The 17,519-nt window shown below is 46.7% G+C and overlaps 1 protein-coding gene across 8 annotated transcripts in view; it reads left to right on the top strand.

Annotated features, from left to right (window-relative positions):
* Positions 1-17,519, top strand: part of LDB2 (LIM domain binding 2) — a 395,214-nt gene that overhangs the window by 161,288 nt on the left and 216,407 nt on the right. The gene's annotated exons all lie outside the window — the stretch shown is intronic.

Here is a 17,519-nt window from a genome sequence, read left to right as displayed (position 1 = left end):
CTTTGATATACAATATGGGCATTACATCCTAGTAATTTGGATCACATATACCTTCAGAGGTTTTTGGTTTGTCTATTGTTCATGTGATTTTTCTTCTTGTTTCAATCCCCAGTTTTGGGCAAGGGATCCCTCAGTTTGGAGGCCCTCCCCCCATTTCAGGTTCATCAGAAAGTGGGGGGCGGGGGATGGAAATGTCTGCTGGGCATTCCATTATTCCCTATGGAGACCAATTCCCATAGGGTATAATAGAGAATTGATATGCGGGTATCTGGGGATCGGGAAGGGGGGTGTTTCTGAGGTAGAGACCTCAACTTTCAGCACAGCATCTAGTGCCTCTCCTCAAAATACCGAGAGGGTCCAATTCTATGAGCTCCCAAAGAAGGTGCCCCTATCCTTCATTATTTCCATTGGAGGGAAGGCATTTAAAAGGCGTGCAGTCCCTTTAAATGTGGTGACCAGACCTTTCAGAGTTCAATCATGCTTGTCACACCTTTGTTCCCAGCTCCACCTTCAAAGTCTCCTGGCTCCACCCCCAAACTCCCCAGATATTTCTTGAGTTGGACCTGGCGACCCTACCAGAACTTGCATGTGGGAACATAGGTTTCATACAGCTTGATGCACATTTCAGCTGGCTGCAGCTGTGTTTTGGAAAGCGCTTGGATGTCTTCAATAAGCTTATCCATATCAAACTGGAGAGCCAGTTTGGTGTAGTGGTTAAGTGTGCGGACTCTTATCTGGGAGAACCAGGTTTGATTCCCCACTCCTCCACTTGCAGCTGCTGGAATGGCCTTGGGTCAGCCATAGCTCTCGTAGGAGTTGTCCTTGAAAGGGCAGCTGCTGTGAGAGCTCTCTCAGCCCCACCCACCTCACAGGGTGTCTGTAGTGGGGGAGGAAGGTAAAGGAGATTGTGAGCCACTCTGAGACTCTTCGGAGTGGAGGGCGGGATATAAATCCAATATCTTCATCTTCTTCATCAGTTTCCTTGTTAAATGCACCTAGTCCCTTGGAATTCATACATTTTAATGAATATATGAATTAGGGCTGTTGGCAAGAAATATCCAATTTGTCACTCTGGTCACCAGGGCTTTCTTTTTTGGGGGGTGGTGTTCAGTGCCGTATTAAACCCCGTGGAGGCCCCTAGGCAGTCAAAATCTTGGGGGGCCCCTCGCAAATTATCTCAGAGTTGGAGCGCCCGCCCTGCCACCCATGGCCTCCCCTGCAGCCTACAGGCACCTTCTGAAAAGCCCCTTTTACTAAGCTGTTGGGGAGAGGCAGAGAGAGGCAAAGTTGGCAACAACGCCAGCAGCAGCCGCACCAGGTAGGGTTGCCAAATCCAATTCAAGAAATATCTGGGGACTTTGGGGGTGGAGCCAGGAGACTTTGGGGGTGGAGCCAGGAGACACTGGGGGCGGAGCCAGGGTGTGACAAGCATAATTGAACTTCAAGGGAGTTCTGGCCATCACATTTAAAGGGACGGCACACCTTTTCAATTCCTTCCTTCCATAGGAAATAATGAAGGATAGGGGCACCTTCTTTTGGGGCTCATAGAATTGGACCCCTTGGTCCAAACTTTTTGAAACTTGGGGGGTATTTTGGGGAGAGACACTAGATGCTATACTGAAAATTTGGTGCCCCTAACCCAAAAAACAGCCCCCCCCCCGAGCCCCAGATACCCGTGGATCAATTTGCCATGATTTTCTATGGGAATAAATCTCCATAGGGAATAATAGAGTTCCCAGCAGACATTTCCCTCCCCTCCCCCCGCTTTCTAATGACCCTGAAGCGGGGGTAGGGTCTCCAAACAGGGAGATCCCCTGCCCCCACCCGGGGATTGGCAACCCTAGCACCAGGCAAGACGGGCAAAGAGCAGCTCAGTTGCTGGCTGCACGTGCAAGCTGGGAGGGCTACAGCAAGGAAAAACTTGGGGAGGGGGAAAGCCAGCCTGGGGCCCCTAAAGGCGCAGGGGACCATAGGCCAGTACCTACTTGGCCTAATTGTTAATCTGGCCCTGATGGTGTTCACCATTAGTGAGTCGTGGCACCTTCAGGGGGAGGGGTTCCAAGTCCTAGGGGCGAATTGGTGGACTTCAGTGCAGCCTTATAGATGAGTGCCAGTGCTTTAAAAAAACAAACAAAAAAGCACAGGTTGTTCCCGTCCTTTTGGGGGTCAGAAATGGGAACTGCTGATGAAGTCCAAGTCCTTCACTAGCTGCATTCACAACAAAGCTCTGTTGATGGACTAGGGTTCCCAAGTCCAACCCCAAAAATATCTGGGGACTTTGGGGGTGGAGCCAGGAGACAATGGGGTGGAGCTAGGGGGGAGGGGGGGAAACGGCGAGCCGCCCCTGCGCAGCTGACGCCTCTTCTCCGCTCGCCGTGGCTGCTCCTCCGAGATGGGCTCAGGCTGAGCCCATCTCGGAGGAGCAGCCACGGCGAGCGGAGAAGAGGCCGCCGCTGCTGCCTCGCCCGCTCCGCCTCTGGGGTGGAAGCGGAGCGGGGGGTGGAGGCGGGCCGGGGGCGTGGCGAGCCGCGAGTCCGGGTCCTAGAAGGGCCCGGATTCGCGGCTCGCCATGCTCCTGGCCTGCTTCGCCCTCCCCTGCGCTGCTGCCGCCTCTTGGCTGCTCCTCTGAGATGGGCTCAGCCTGGGCTCATCTTGGAGGAGCAGCTGCGGTGGGAGGGGAGGGGGCAGCAGCGGCGCGGCGGCCTCGGGATGCGGTGGCTGGCCATGCTCCCCGGCGCCGTTTCCACCCCCTCCCCCCGCTTCCGTTTTTTGGGGGATCGGGGGAAGAGGGTGGAAATCCTGGAGTCCCCCGCCAGGGTGGGAGGGTTGGGAAGCCTATGATGGACTCCACGTTGCTTCATTCCAACTTGGATCAGAGCAGGGCAAGTTTGGAGAACTGACGAGTCAGCCAACGATGAAGTAATCAAAAAGCCAGTATCCTTGCACTATAAATCTCTGAGCAAAAAATGGCGTGTGGGGACACGAGGTTAATTCAGTCATTTCTTTTACTGTAACACAAGGAGTTTACACACTGGAGATAGATTAATTGCGCTGAAGACGTTTTAGTACATGATGTAATTGGTAGTAAAATTAAGCAACAGCCATGCAAAAATAATCATATTAACAGGGATCGTGCTGATACTATTATTTATACCCAGTTATAATCAGCAGCTTGGAGTTCAAGATTTTGCTGACCTTGGTGGTAACTTATCTCCAAATAGAACGGCTTTGTCCCTCATGAGTTCCACTTACTTCTTCAAAGGAGTGCAGGCATTAAGTATTTTCTGGGCCGTAGCCAAGATGCATATGCGTATATATTTCACTCTCACCACCTTCTCTATAAAACAAGGGTTATTGGAATTATTCAGCCTTCATCATCGTGTATGAAATCAGTCCCCTCCCCTTCACACCAGGACCTCTCCCTCCCGCCCCGATCTCATGGCACATAGAATCGCCCTTTTTGCTGCGAACGAGTGCTTTTCTGACGGCACAACACTTCAGATTGCAGGAAACTCGCTTTTCATGTCACTTTTTATACAATAAATTCAAACGTTAGACAAAGGAAAAGGTTAGGCACTTGGGGTGGAAAATAAGTATCTTGTGGAAAGGCTGTTTCTGTGCATTAATAGCAGAACAATACAACGCAAGCAATATTACCTTTCCTTGTCATGCATATCAAAAAATACAGAGGTCTTTTAAAATAATTTCTGGTCTCCACTTGTTTTCCACTCTTGCGTTTTGGGGGGAAAGCAGCATTTGACATGTCACTGCAGCCTCCCCAGAAACTAATGAGAATGAAGGCTGTCATCTAGAGGATGGTGCGGAATTGCTTTCTGTGGCCCCAGAAGGTAGGACCAGAACCAATGGGTTGAAATTAAATCACAAGAGTTTCCGGTTCAACATTAGGAAGAACTTCCTGACCGTTAGAGCGGTTCCGCAGTGGAACAGGCTTCCTCGGGAGGTGGTGGGCTCTCCTTCCTTGGAGGTTTTTAAACAGAGGCTAGATGGCTATCTGACAGCAATGAGGATCCTGTGAATTTAGGGGGAGGTATTTGTGGGTTTCCTGCATTGTGCAAGGGGTTGGACTAGATGACCCTGGAGGTCCCTTCCAACTCTATGATTCTATGAGGAGTAGTCATGCTTGGACAAGTTTGCTTTTCCTGGTGCTGTGAGGCTCACGTTTGTGGATGGTATCAGTGACAGGTTTGTGTAAAGGAGAGAATGAATAAGAATGTTCACAGGCAAGGGAAGCCTGGGGTGCTTGTTTTAAAATAAGTATTCTCAAAAAGTTATCTTCCCAAAATAGTTGAAAAACTGGATTCTTATTTAATATTAACCCAGCAAAGAAATGTGCCCATAAATGACTTGTGGCACCAGGCACTTTGAAGCTGGGCTGCCACCTCCTGAAATCGAGTCTTTCTTTTCACATTGCTGATGTTTTGATTGGGGCTTCTCTTAATTTGTTCATATGGTCCAGGAGAGCACAAATGTGCTGCACCGTAACATGGAAGGAAAAAGAAGTCCCTCTAAACTGTCCCTTTCCATGTTGAAAAACAGGTTTTTTTGGTGGGGGGGGTCAGCTCACAGAAACCCAATTTTGAAGCAATTTCTTTTGATAATGAAATAAATCAGAAAACAAAAGGAGCCTCTTCAAAACTAACCCACGGTGCACCAAAACATAAAATAAATTTAAAGCATGCTTTCAGCACACAGCAACCAGCTTGGGAGGGGGCTGCCCTCTTTGTTTCTATAGCAACAAATGGAAGTGTTTTTTTTCTGGGATCCCTGAAACTTCAGGTTGCAGAAATGTACATCTGTGGGGCCTATAGAAATCCCTGGGGTTCAAAGTCTCCGTAAAAAGGGGGACCACCCAAAGCATAAACCTTCCTCTTTGACTCCTCATTGGCCTGAAGAGCCAGCCATCTGAAGGGGAGCATTCCAAAACTTCAGGTGCGTTTACACTACACTAAATAATGCATTTTGTGACTGGATTTTCCCAGTGTAAGAACAGCAAAACCTGCCCTAATCAGATTTGGTGACCCTCCTTAGTTTTTGTTTGTGAGAAAACATTGAAACTTCGTTCCCACTGTTTGTTTGTTTTTTGCATTTAATATTTGTATTAATTTGTGAAGTAAACAAATAAATATAAATATGAATATGAATATGAATATACATCTAAAAATATTATGGAAACAAGTTAAAAAAGCATACATACATATAATTACATATAATACATACATATTACATATACATAATAAAATATAGTAGAAGACCACAAAGCTATATAGATGCAACAAATCACGTTGACTGTTAATATCACTGTGGAAGTCTCATCATCTGCCATTTTTTCTCAGAGCGCCTCACTTTGCAGTAGCCTTTTCCACATCATTTGGGATCCTCTAAATCCAAACAGATGGGCCAAGCATGCCTTGAAAGGAAGAAATACGGTTTCAGATCTTCGCAGAGTCATGAAGCTGCTTCAGGAGCCTTCAGCCAGTCAACTGCCTCTCAATTTGAGAGGGTAAAAAGGGGCAAATCCAGGAAATCCAGAACTTGCTTATAAGTGGCCTGGTGTCCATGGGGATGCAGAGTGGAGTTTGCCTGTGCGACTGAACAACAACAAACTAATAACTGCCTCTTTCAAAGGCAAGTTAGGGAGAGCTCCACCCTTCAGGGACAAGTTGATGATTTTCACTAATGGCTTCTTCAATACTTTTCCCCAGAAATTTTTTAAAAGCCAGGACAGGCATGGGCCCTGAGGGCAAGTAGTGGTCCTCAGGTTCCCAAAGACTGTGTTAGCATCCATAAGAAGGAAAGCATCCAAAAGGATAAGCAGGCACTTCTGACACGTCAGATCCTGGATCTGCCCTCAACATGGCCTCCAAATCGGAACAGGTGTGAGGGATTTTGTCAGCAAAGAATCTTACAAAAGGATCACAGCTGGGGGGTCAAATTTTCATAGCCTACAAGGTCAGACTTAGGTGTTATCAAGTCACAAACCACTTTAGTCTGTTGAGCCAGATGAGGTTCTGCTGATGCAACAGCGGCAGAGTGAAAGAGTCGCCACCACCTCATAGGGTTGCAGACAGGCTTTATGACATCCTCTGTCTGATTCATCCCGAGTCTTCCACCAACGTCGCTCTCGTCGTCTTCAAGTCTGCTTCATATTTCTCAACACCCTGGTGAACCAAGGAGCTGGGGGCCTCACAGAGGGTGGAAGAGGATGTCAGAGAGTTGGGTTTCCAGCCTCCTGCTGAGGGCAGGGTTTCCCCAATTTCAGGGCCCCTAACCCACCGCCACGGAATTGGCCAGTGGGGGAGCCCTGCCCTCGAAGAGCACTGGTGCACCGCAACATGCCTGGCGCTACGATGTCACCTAGAAGTGACGTTATTGTGCTGGGCACATAGTGGGGGAGAACTTGGTGGAAAACTCTATGATAACCATAGAGTTCCCCCCCCCCCCCAAAGTGCTAGAGTGTCCCTCCACAATGTGCCTGGTGCAATAACGTCACTTCTAGGTGGCATCATCACTTTGTGTATGTGAAGAAGGTCCCCCGCCAGAAACCAGGTAAGACCTGGCAGCCTTACTAGGGGGCAACCCTGTTTATGGCTCCAATTAGGCCATCATTCCATGCAGTTACAAGGACCTCCACAGAGTCATTGGGGAGACTCTCAACCCCCCCACCCCCCAGCTGCTTGGAAACCAACAGGATCTATTCATGTCCAGAAGTGAGCCATCCAAATTTGCCTACTACCCTTACAGGGAGGAGGCATTAGGCTTCAGAAGATAGTGATCAGAAGGACAAGGACTGAACCTTTATAATAGCTTATGTTCTTCTAGACATAGACAGCTTTAAGAGGAACTGGATAAACACATGGAGCAGAGGTCCATCAGTGGCTATTAGCCACAGGGCAGAAAACCAGAAGAAGAGCCCCGTGGTGTAGAGTGGTAAAGCTGCAGCACTGCAGTCCTGAACTCTGCTCACGACCTGAGTTCAATCCCTGAGTGGAAGCTGGGTTCAGGTAGCCGGCTCCAGGTTGACTCAGCCTACCATCCTTCTGAGGTCGGTAAGATGAGTCCCCAGCTTGCTGGGGGGAAAGTGTAGATGACTGGGGAAGGCAATGGCAAACCACCCCGTAAAAAGTCTGCCGTGAAAACCTTGTGAAAGCAACGTCACCCCAGAGTCGGAAACGACTGGTGCTTACCCAGGGAACTACCTTTACCTTTATATATATATATAAGACCAAAGTTGGACTGAATGAGCCATTGGCCTGATCCAACATGATTTCCCTGATGTTCTTATGTAACCCCTAGCCTAATCAGATCACTGGCAAGCCATAAATTACCATATCATTGTTTCAGTACGTTTAGGCTAGTGATGGAACATGGCTGAGCAGATTGCACTCTGGTTTTTTCCAGACATCCTACACAAAACAGATTGGTTTCATTTCTGTCCCATCATCCAGTAAACCAGTACAGGGATGGGGCTTTCACACAGCACTTTTTCTTTCATGATTCAGCTGTCTCTTTAGAGCTGTGCCAATTCAAACTGTCCCACTTTCAGTTTCCCGCTATTTTCGCCACGCGGGTGATCTTCCTGAGGGTTTTTTGTTAAGAAAACCCTTATCTATTGGGAATGCTGCGGCGCTGAAGCAGGGCAGTGGAATAGCACCACCATTGAGTTACCTGGATATTCAGCATGTAGTGCTCCCATTAGAATGCCCTCCCCCGCAAAAAAAAGGAGATTGCATGCCTGGCGAAAAATGGAGGGAAAATCTTGTCACTCCATAGCACTTCAGATCCGGAAGAAGGATTTGAAACCAGGAGGAAAGCAGTCTTTGTTAACAACACCTCAGGCATGCCTCATCCACAGGACGGAAGTAGAATTGCCTGAACAGGTAAAAGTATTCCAATAGCAACCAGTGCCTTTAAAAGGATCTGTCTGAAATGACATAAAACATCTGTTACTGGCCTGTTCTTAAACCAGAATGCATAGGCTGTCTGAAAAAGTCCAGTGCCTTTTTGTGGCACCAGTATCTCTCCTGCTCAACTTTGCAAGCCATTTCGGGTGCTTAACGGGAAGGGATAGCGGCTGCAGAGATTTTGTTTAAATCCATTTTAGTTTGTTCGTTCTTTAATTTTGGATTCATGTTCATTATTCTAGTTATTTTTCCCGATTGCTGGCAGGTGTTGTAACTGTGTGGGTCTGTTTGCTATTCAGTACCACAAGTGGGGAGCCATAAACCTCTGCTTCAGCAACACCTCCCTTAGAATTCAGAGCAGTCTGGTTGACATCTGTTCTTTCCTCTGCCTGTATCCCTTCCCCAAGTCTACAAAGCCCTTAAATAATGCTTTCTAACACAATGGAGGGCTTAAAGATATGCTGTCTCGTTTTCAGCGCATAGCTTATCTTTAAAGTGCGCAAAATTATCGTGTTACCTCAAATGTACTGTTCCTGCAGCAGTCAGATTTCATAAGTGCTTTGGATTTCAGTGCTAGAGCTCAGCACAAGCGTACATCCCCCCCCGCCCTTCATTGAATTCAAAGGGACTTGAAAGTGTTTAATTGGTGGATTCTGCTTACTGATTGGAATGCCATTTACTTAATCTGGCAAAAAAATCGTATGTGTTGGATCCTGTCCGACACAAGTTCAGTTGCACTGGGGGAACGGAGTTCTCTCAGTGCCCCTTTCCTGCTCCTTCCAGCTGAGCTGGTGGTTGGACCCTACCAGGAACAGTATGGGAGCTGGCAGGGGGCCTGCCGTTGCTGAAGAAATTGGCAGAACAAGGCATAATTTCATAAACGCCTCGTGTTTTAACCCCTCAAATTAAAGGATTGATTCAATTGGCTGGAGATAAGCGCAAGCATAATATTCGCCCTGTGTTCTGCACAGGGATGCTGGCTTCTTCTCCACTGCTTCCACTCACAGGTTGCTTGTAAGCAGCAGAAGAGCTGGGTGTTCCGCACACAGTCTGTGTGAAGAGCTTAAGCATCTAGTTGTGAACAAAGACCATGTGGGAGTCACACCATCATACAACAATTATTGGCATAAAAGCACAAATCCAAATGGATTACAATAGAATCTATGGACAAAAGAAACATCTCCTCCTAGAAGCAAAGTAAAGGAATTTTGCTACAGATTCAGTGATTTCACACACATTTGAGGCTAAAAGAAAGCAGATCTTACGATCTTCAGATCAATCCTCTAAGGTTGCAGAAAAGGCTTTATAAAAAACAGCACAAAGATCATCATCATAAAATTTACGATGCAAGAGAACATGATCGTCTTCCGTCTCCCTCGCCCCACAATGTAGAGTCATTATATCCTGCTGCCTTGCCCCATTGTACAAAACTATTTAAAAAGATCATTTTAGAGCCACTTAACAGCACACAATCTCAGGAGGGCATAGGGTTGCCAAGTCCAATTCAAGAAATATCTGAGGACTTTGGGGGTGGAGCCAGGAGACATTAGGGGTGGAGCCAAGATCAAGGTTGCAACAAGCATAACTGAACTCCAAAAGGAGTTCTGGCCATCATATTTAAAGGGACGGCACACCTTTTCAATGCCTTCCTTCCATAGGAAATAATGAAGGATAGGGGCACCTTCTTTTGGGGCTCATAGAATTGGACCCCCTGGTCCAATCTTTTTGAAACTTGGGAGGTATTTTGGGGAGAGGCACTAGATGCTATACTGAAAATTTGGTGCCTCTAGCCCAAAAAACAGCCCCCCCCCCCAGAGCCCCAGATACCCGCGGATCAATTCTCTATGATTTTCTATGGGAACAAATCTCTATAGGGAATAACAGAGTTCCCAGCAGACATTTCCCTCCCCTCCCCCTGCTTTCTGATGACCCTGAAGCGGGGGGAGAGCCTCCAAACTGGGGGATCCCCTGGCCCCACCTGGGGATTGGCAACCCTAGGAGGGCATTTACATCACAACATTTCCAAGCAATGCCAGTGGGCATGCTTGTTGGATGGTATTTAAAAAAACAACACCGGAACAACATATTTGTGTGTGTGGAAATTCAGTGGAAGACCTCTCTCATTATATCTTGCCTGCTATATCTGGAGCCTAGGAACAAATTTCTGACTAAGATTTTAATCACTTTACATGCCTTGTCTGACTTTGATAAATTAGTTTTTATGTTGTCAGATGTGGATTCTTTTGTTCCCTTAGGATGGCGCTTTTCACTCCGGCTGCCAGGAAAATCAGAGTAAATGTGGTTTCTAAGAAAGGAAGCAACGGAATTGAATTGTAATTTTTGAGCTGGATGGAGAAATGTTAAAGCTCTCTTTTAGAAATTTTAAACTTGTATGGTTATTTGCTTGTAAATGCTCTTTGGATTGTTAAGGGCCATGGCCACATATACAGTAAATTTATATGTGCACCAGGCAGGCTCATCACGCTGTTGGTTGTTGCCATTGTTAGAAGGCACCTTGTCGCTGCGGTTGTTAATTTTTAAAAGCATTTCTTCTTTGGAGATGGGCTTTGCTGCCGAGGTCTCTGTCACTGTGCGCCATCGGGGTCCACTGATAGCAACAGAAGTGTCTGGATGTGGATTGTTCTGGGGCGTGGGCACTCTCACACTATCTTTTGGGAACCGTCTTTTCTCAAAGGAAAGGAAAGGTCCCCCATGCAAGCACCAGTCGTTTCCGACTCTGAGGTGAAGTTGCTTTCACATTTTCATGGTAGACTTTTTACGGGGTGGTTTGCCATTGCCTTCCCCAGTCATCTCCACTTTCCCCCCAGCAAGCTGGGGACTCATTTTACTGACCTCGGAAGAATGTAAGGCTGAATCAACCTGGAGCCAGCTACCTGAAAACCCAGCTTCTGCCGGGGATCAAACTCAGGTCGTGAGCAGAGCTTAGCACTGCAGGACTGCAGCTTTAACACTCTGCGCCATGGGGCTTTTCTCAAAAACTACAACACAAAAAGCATTTAGGCTTTTAAAAATCCATGCGTCTTGTCTTATAATAACAGTATTTCTAACACACAATGCCCGCATTGAAAACTAAAAGGAAATGTCATCAAGCTCTCCTGATTCAGGGACGTATCTATGCACACGCATTCTGGTCAACTTTATTGATTGATTGATTGATTGATTGATTTATAGTCTGCCTTTCTCAGCTGGACTCAAAGCGGATTACCTTCACTGTCTCATTTAAGTGCCTTGGAGTTATACTGGACCCAACATTGTTACTGGAGAAGCAAGTTTAATGCTGCTAACCCCATGTTTCCCAGGCTCCCTTCCTCCCCCAGTATCCAGGAATTTCCCAACTCAGACCATAGGCATAAAGGAGTGTAAAAAAGGAGCATTTGAAAGTAATTACAAGTTGAAATAGGTGGGATTCACGAAAATAAGAGCTAAAGCCTCAGTCGGAAGCCAGGGAAATGTGTTAGCCTGGCACCTCAATGCTAACAAGGAAAGGACCAGGCAGGCCTTAAAAAAGAGGGAACTCCAAAGATGGGACACATTCCATACAAATCCAAATGTACATCACTCTCTCTGAATCCCAGAACCAGGAGGCAACCTCAGGGGAAGGGCTTGCCCTCTATGTCCTCTTGTTGGCCGTCCAGAGGAACTGGTTGGCCACTGCATGAGACAGGACGGTGGACTAGATGGACCCTCACTGGTCTGATCCACCAGGGCTGTTCTTATGTTCTAAGTTACAGGACAAAAACAGATTTCTAAAACTTTCTGTGTACTATTGTTTCCTGCATTGTGCAGGGGTTTGGAGTGGACTAGATGACCCTAGAGGTCCCTTCCAACTCTATGATTCTATGAACATAGGAGGGCGGAAATACCTCTTCAACAAAATCAGCCATCCTAAATATTTTGCTGGAAAATACAAATTAATCGTATGTCCTACATAGCAATAAACTCTTCTAATCTTTGCCCAAGTACCTCCAGCCTTGTACTATAACTTGCAGAACCCAGACTTTTTCTCATTCAGTCTTCCCAGCTTAAAAAAAAAATCAGCAAAATTATGCAACAAATTAAGACAATTGCACAAAGAATTCTAGTGGTGTTTGTCCAGTAGCAGCACTAAGAATGCAAGCTGGCTCGTTAATTTTTTAAGTAAAGACAATGAGACAATGAAAACCATGAGAAATGGCAGACTTCTGTATACGGCATCCATTAGCCATTTAACGGCACTCTCCTATGCAGAGTTATGCACTTCAGTGGACTTAGAAGGGTGTCGCTCTGTGCAGGATGGCAGTCGATGTTTTGCTGATGTTTGAAAATAAAGCAGCCAGTGCAGGAAGAATTTGCATTTATACCGCAACTCATTTAATCTCCTCAGAAATGTTATTTCTGACATTGTTTTGATTGATATGCAAATTATAAAAAAATTATCAATTAGTTTAGCATTGTTAGCTGCGGTGGTGTAATTGTTTTAGGTTAATGCTGGAATCATTTCGCGGATTTTGTTGGTGGATTATAGACATCTAATCTTACATTTAAGTAGCTGTATATAAAGCGTCATATTTGTCTGCCTTTGGGAACTAAATCGATGCTTCGGGAGAGATTTTCAACTTAAAGAACAAGTCTTTGGTTTTCGCCACCAAGTTGCAGCCGATTTCTGGCAACCCCATGGGGTTTTCAAGGCAAGAGATCTTCAGAGGTGGCTTGCCATGGCCTGCCTCTACATAGCAACCCAGGACTTCCTTGGAGGTCTCCCATCCAAGTACTAACCAGCTAAGCTTGCTTAGCTTCCAAGATCTGAGGAGACTGGGGTAACCTGGGCTATCCAAGTCAGGACAAAACAAGTCTACTGAAAGTATGGCCCTTTTCGCACTTACCGGTGGAAGCCGGAAGGGAGTCGGAATTGTGCCGCCTTGCAGTAATCCGAGACAGGGATGGGAGTTTTCAGACACATGTTTTTTTTCCCGGTAGGGTTCCGTGATTGAAGCAAGCCATTTTACACTGTTCCGCTTTTATCTCGCTTCCACCAGCGCCAGCCATTTTCGCCTGCCGGCGCGCGATCTCCGGCTTATTTTTTATTTTTTTGGAACGTCGGGCAAAGATCACTATAGCGCTATAGCATCGTATCACAACAGCACCACCATAGAGATGGCTAGGCTCCATTGAGATAAGTTACCAAGTTTCAGCGGTGGCGATCTATGGTGATGCTGTTGTGATATGTCACTATAGCGCTATAGCGATTTTAGCCGACGTTCCCCCCCCCCCCAAAAAAACGGAGATCGCGTGCCGGTGGGCAAAAAAGGGCGCGAAAACTGCTCCCGGGTTAGATACTGGACATTTCACACAGCGCCCCATAGCGATTTCAACCCAAAAGAAGGGGTTGAAAAGTGGAAGAAGCTGCTCTTTGTTAGTAACGACTCAGGCATGCCTCACTACCGGGACAGCCGCGGGACTGTGTGAAAAGGTGAGAGTATTCTGGTAGCAGCCAGTTACTGAATCGGGTCTGTCTGAAATGCCAACAGAAACCCGTTACTGTTCAGTAACTGACCAGCTGCCATACCGGAATACTTAGGCTGTGTGAAAAAGATCTATGTGTTTGTGTTTGCATGCGCATGCATACATGCCCAGATAGAGACATATGACGGGTGGCCAGACTGTGGCTTGGAAGCCTCATGTGGCTCCTTCACACATATTGTGCAGCTCCCAGTGGCATATCAGAGGCAAACAAGGTAGGTAGCCGTGTATAACAAAAAAATAATATCTGTGGTAGCACAGTCTGGGAGGAACGGAGGTTCTCACTCTGTGAATGCTGGACTCTTACCTTTTAATGAGGATACAGTTGACTTGAAGGATGTACTAATCCAGGGGGTCTGTAATGTGGAGCCTGTGGCACCCACGGACACCTTTTCTAGCACTTAACAAATGTTTTTAGGAAGTGGGCAAGACCAGGTCAGGCTTTTGCCCAGAAAGGCTTCTGATTGACTGTTGGGAGATGTGATTGTGCGGATTTTTAAAAGTGCTGTTTTGGCAGCGGCTGCCACCACAGTGCAAGGATCAGCACTGTGTGACTGAAGTTTAACTGTGTCAATCATTTTGTGACTGGCTCCACCTCCTACAGCAGCCATTTTGTGGCAGCTATTTTGTTGCTGCACCCACCATGCTGTGTCAGACTTCCAAATGTGCTTGCAGTCTCAAAAAGGTTGGGAAGCCCTGTGTCAAGCATGCGGGTTCAATGACGAGTCGAAGTTGATACAAAGACTACGTTTATTGATAGACCGATACTTTCTGTGTAACAGATTCTTGAGAGTAATGCTGCTAATACATTGATACAATACTTTTAAGGCTTACTTCAAAAGGATTCCAAGGGAGGGGGGTGTGGGGTAGCACACACATAAACTATCATAAATGTTTACGTTCCCATAGTGTTATCAGGACTTTGTCCTTGCTTTCCCCAGATGTCTTGTACTCCCTTACAGGAATGTATGGGAAGGTGCTGTTTACTTAGTTTCAGTTCTCACTACTTCTAATTTTAAGCCATAAAGCAAAACGGGGGAAGGGAAAGAATAACAAAGCTAACAAAGTTGGATCCTCCATGATACTTCACAGACCAGGTTTAGGCAGGACCCTATAACAATCAATTATCAATGGAATTTCACCATGCTTGACACCCTGTACTAAGGGAAGGATTCTGGATCAACTCCTGAGCATGTGTGGGAAATTTCTACTCACTCTAGGTCAGAGTTTTCAAATGTGTGACCTGGGGGGCGAATCAGGCCCCTGGAGGGTTTCTGTCAGCCCCCAAGCAAGTCTGCTTTCTTCTCCCTCTCTCTTGCTTCTTTCTGTGTCACAGCTTGCTTTGTCAGGCTTGCTCAATCGCACGGGAGCTACAGAGCAAAGCCTTTAGTTTCTCCATTGGCTGAGACCCCTCCCTTGGGGAAGGAGGAACAGCTTGCTTTGCCAGGCTCTCTCAATCGCACAGCAGAGCTACAGAGCCAAGTCTCTTTTCCTTCTATTGGCTGAGGCTCCACCCCCTTCTCATCCCCTGGGGAGGGGGGGGGGAAGAGCCAGAGCTTTCTTTGCCGAGTTCCCTCGATCACACAGGAGAGAAACAAAACCTTTAGTTGTGTTTGTCTGTGTCCTTTATAAAGCTTATACCTCCACTACCTGGCATTGCATTTTATGTCACACATGACCCAATCTGACAAGGTCTCATTTATGTGAGATCTGCCCTCATAACAAATGAGTTTGACACCCCTGCTCTAGGTAACACCCCTGCTCTAGGTAGCAGTATTGGACAGGTCTACTCAGAATCCTACTCAATCTATTCTTACTCCCAATAAGGGGTTGTGACATTGCAATCCTAAACAGAGTTACAACTTTATAGGAGTGATTAAAATGTGGAATTTGCTGCCGGAGGAAGTCGTGATGGCCCTAGGAATAAACAGCTTGAAAAGGGGATTAGAGAGATTCATGGAAGATAAATTTATCAGTGGCTACTAGCCATGGTGATGTTCAGGGAGACTAAATCTCTGAATCTCAGGACCAGGTTGTTGGCTGTCCAGGGGAAATGGTTGGCCACTGTGTGAGACAGGAGACTGGTCTACATGGACTATTGGTCAGATCCAGGAGGGCTCTTATGTTCTTACATCTGTTGAAGTCAGAAGGCTCAGAATGGCAGGACTCTGGACAGCAGTGTCTCAACCCTTCCCGATATCCTTCTGTTATAAATGGAACAGATTTGACAGCTCTTTCCCGGTACCTTTTTGGTGTCCAGATTTGGCAATCAGGAAAAGAAACTGTGCGTGCACTTGGGGTGGTGGTGGAGACTCTGAAATGTGGAATAAACAAACGATGCCAACTGGGAATAATTTCCCACCAGGGTGCCTTTCCTCAGAAAACATCCCTGTGACTTGCAGTGGCCTATGGATGGGGATGGGTGCTTTGTGGGTCTTCTCAGAAAAGGGACATGTTAGACATTGCTCCAGTCCAGGCAAAGCAGAGGATGGGTTGGTCCTTGCAGGCTAACTGGACTTGTGTCTCATCAGCCCCTTCCTCTTGGAGTGGAACAGGTTTTGGGGGCCAAAGCCTGCTGGAAAGTAACCTAACAAGTGTGCGTCACCTGGCCAAGAGTCTTGCCTTCCCTGCTGCAGTTTAAATTTAATTAATCTCCCTTATCACATCCTGTTAAGATGATGGCACTTTTATTTTACCCGGCTATTCATTTATTTGAGGTAGGCATATTTAAAAAAACAAACAAACCAAAAAACATGAACAGCCTCCCCGATCCAGATCAGCTGCTGTTGACATATTTTTAAAAATTGTTCAATCTTCCTTTGAAGAAAGTTTGATTTTCCCCACAAAAAAACACATCAACAACAATACTTTTCTTTCCTCTCCCTCCCTCCCTCCTCCTGACCTAAAGGTCTTGAGTAGAATCAGTCAATCCCAGCTAAGAATAAAAGGGAGAAAGGAAGAATTCAAGCCGGAGAGGACAGGCTATACCATATTATTAACATGTGTACCTATGTTAATAATAACTTTGAATTTTTGAGATAGATAAGATGGAGGAGAGAGGTTATGTCTAGGATCCCCCGGTCTTACCTGGCTCCTGGCAGGGGATGTCCCTCACGTATGCAAGCACATGGGGTGCGGTGACTTCACCTGGAAGTAACATCATCATGTTGGGCATGTCATGGGTTAAAAACTCTATGGTGCCATAGAGTTTTTTACCAAAATGCTAGAGCATCTGACGTGCAATGTGTCCGGTATGATGATGTCACTTCCGGGTGACATCACCATGCCAAGCATGTTGGGCGCCGAATGAGATTTTCAGGGGCAGTGACCCCCCCACACACACACACACACTGGCCAGCTCAAAACCATAGAGTTTTTACCAAAATGCTAGAGCATCCGACGTGCAATGTGTCCGGTATGATGATGTCACTTCTGGGTGACATCACCATGCCACACACCCTGGCCAGCTCTATACCGGCAGCTCAGGAGCCTCAAAACCAGGGGAAACCCCACTTCCAGCAGGAGGCTGGAAATCCTAGTTATTTCTCCCTAGAAACCATCTTCATCAGCTGCATTTCCTCAGGGGAAACAGCTCAGAATAACTGACGTTTTTGTTCATTAATAAGCGTAAACTCTGAAGGGAAGATAGCAATGCAAACTGTGCAGTGTTAATTTTTAAAACTTCTCACTCCCGTCTTTAAGCTACAACACGGCATTGCACTCGTGGCTTCGGAGCCCAACATTTTGAAATGCTGTTTTTTCTGCGCTTATTCTGGTGTAGAACTGAGGCTCAGCAGGTGCCAAGGTCCGAGTGTTGACCAGGTGAAGTCCTTCTTGGTGAAGCAGCAGCTATCAAGGATGCAGGAGGCAGCAGATCCAGCAGCCAGTCAATCCACGCCCCCTCGCCTTCACTCACAGTCAGTCAACAGAGGGCAACCTGACAGGGACTCAGTAACCGGAGGGTCATCTGGCAGGGACCGTCTAGCACAGCATTTGCGATCCCACCTATGCCTAGTGGAAGAGCAACATTCAATATCTTAGATTTCAGGTTTTCACGGCTGGTAACATCATTAGGGT

This window comes from Heteronotia binoei, chromosome 9 (assembly GCF_032191835.1).
Source record: "Heteronotia binoei isolate CCM8104 ecotype False Entrance Well chromosome 9, APGP_CSIRO_Hbin_v1, whole genome shotgun sequence".
NCBI lineage: Eukaryota > Metazoa > Chordata > Lepidosauria > Squamata > Gekkonidae > Heteronotia > Heteronotia binoei.
The sequence above is the reverse complement of the archived record's forward strand: the minus strand, read 5'-3'. Positions and strand labels throughout refer to the sequence as shown.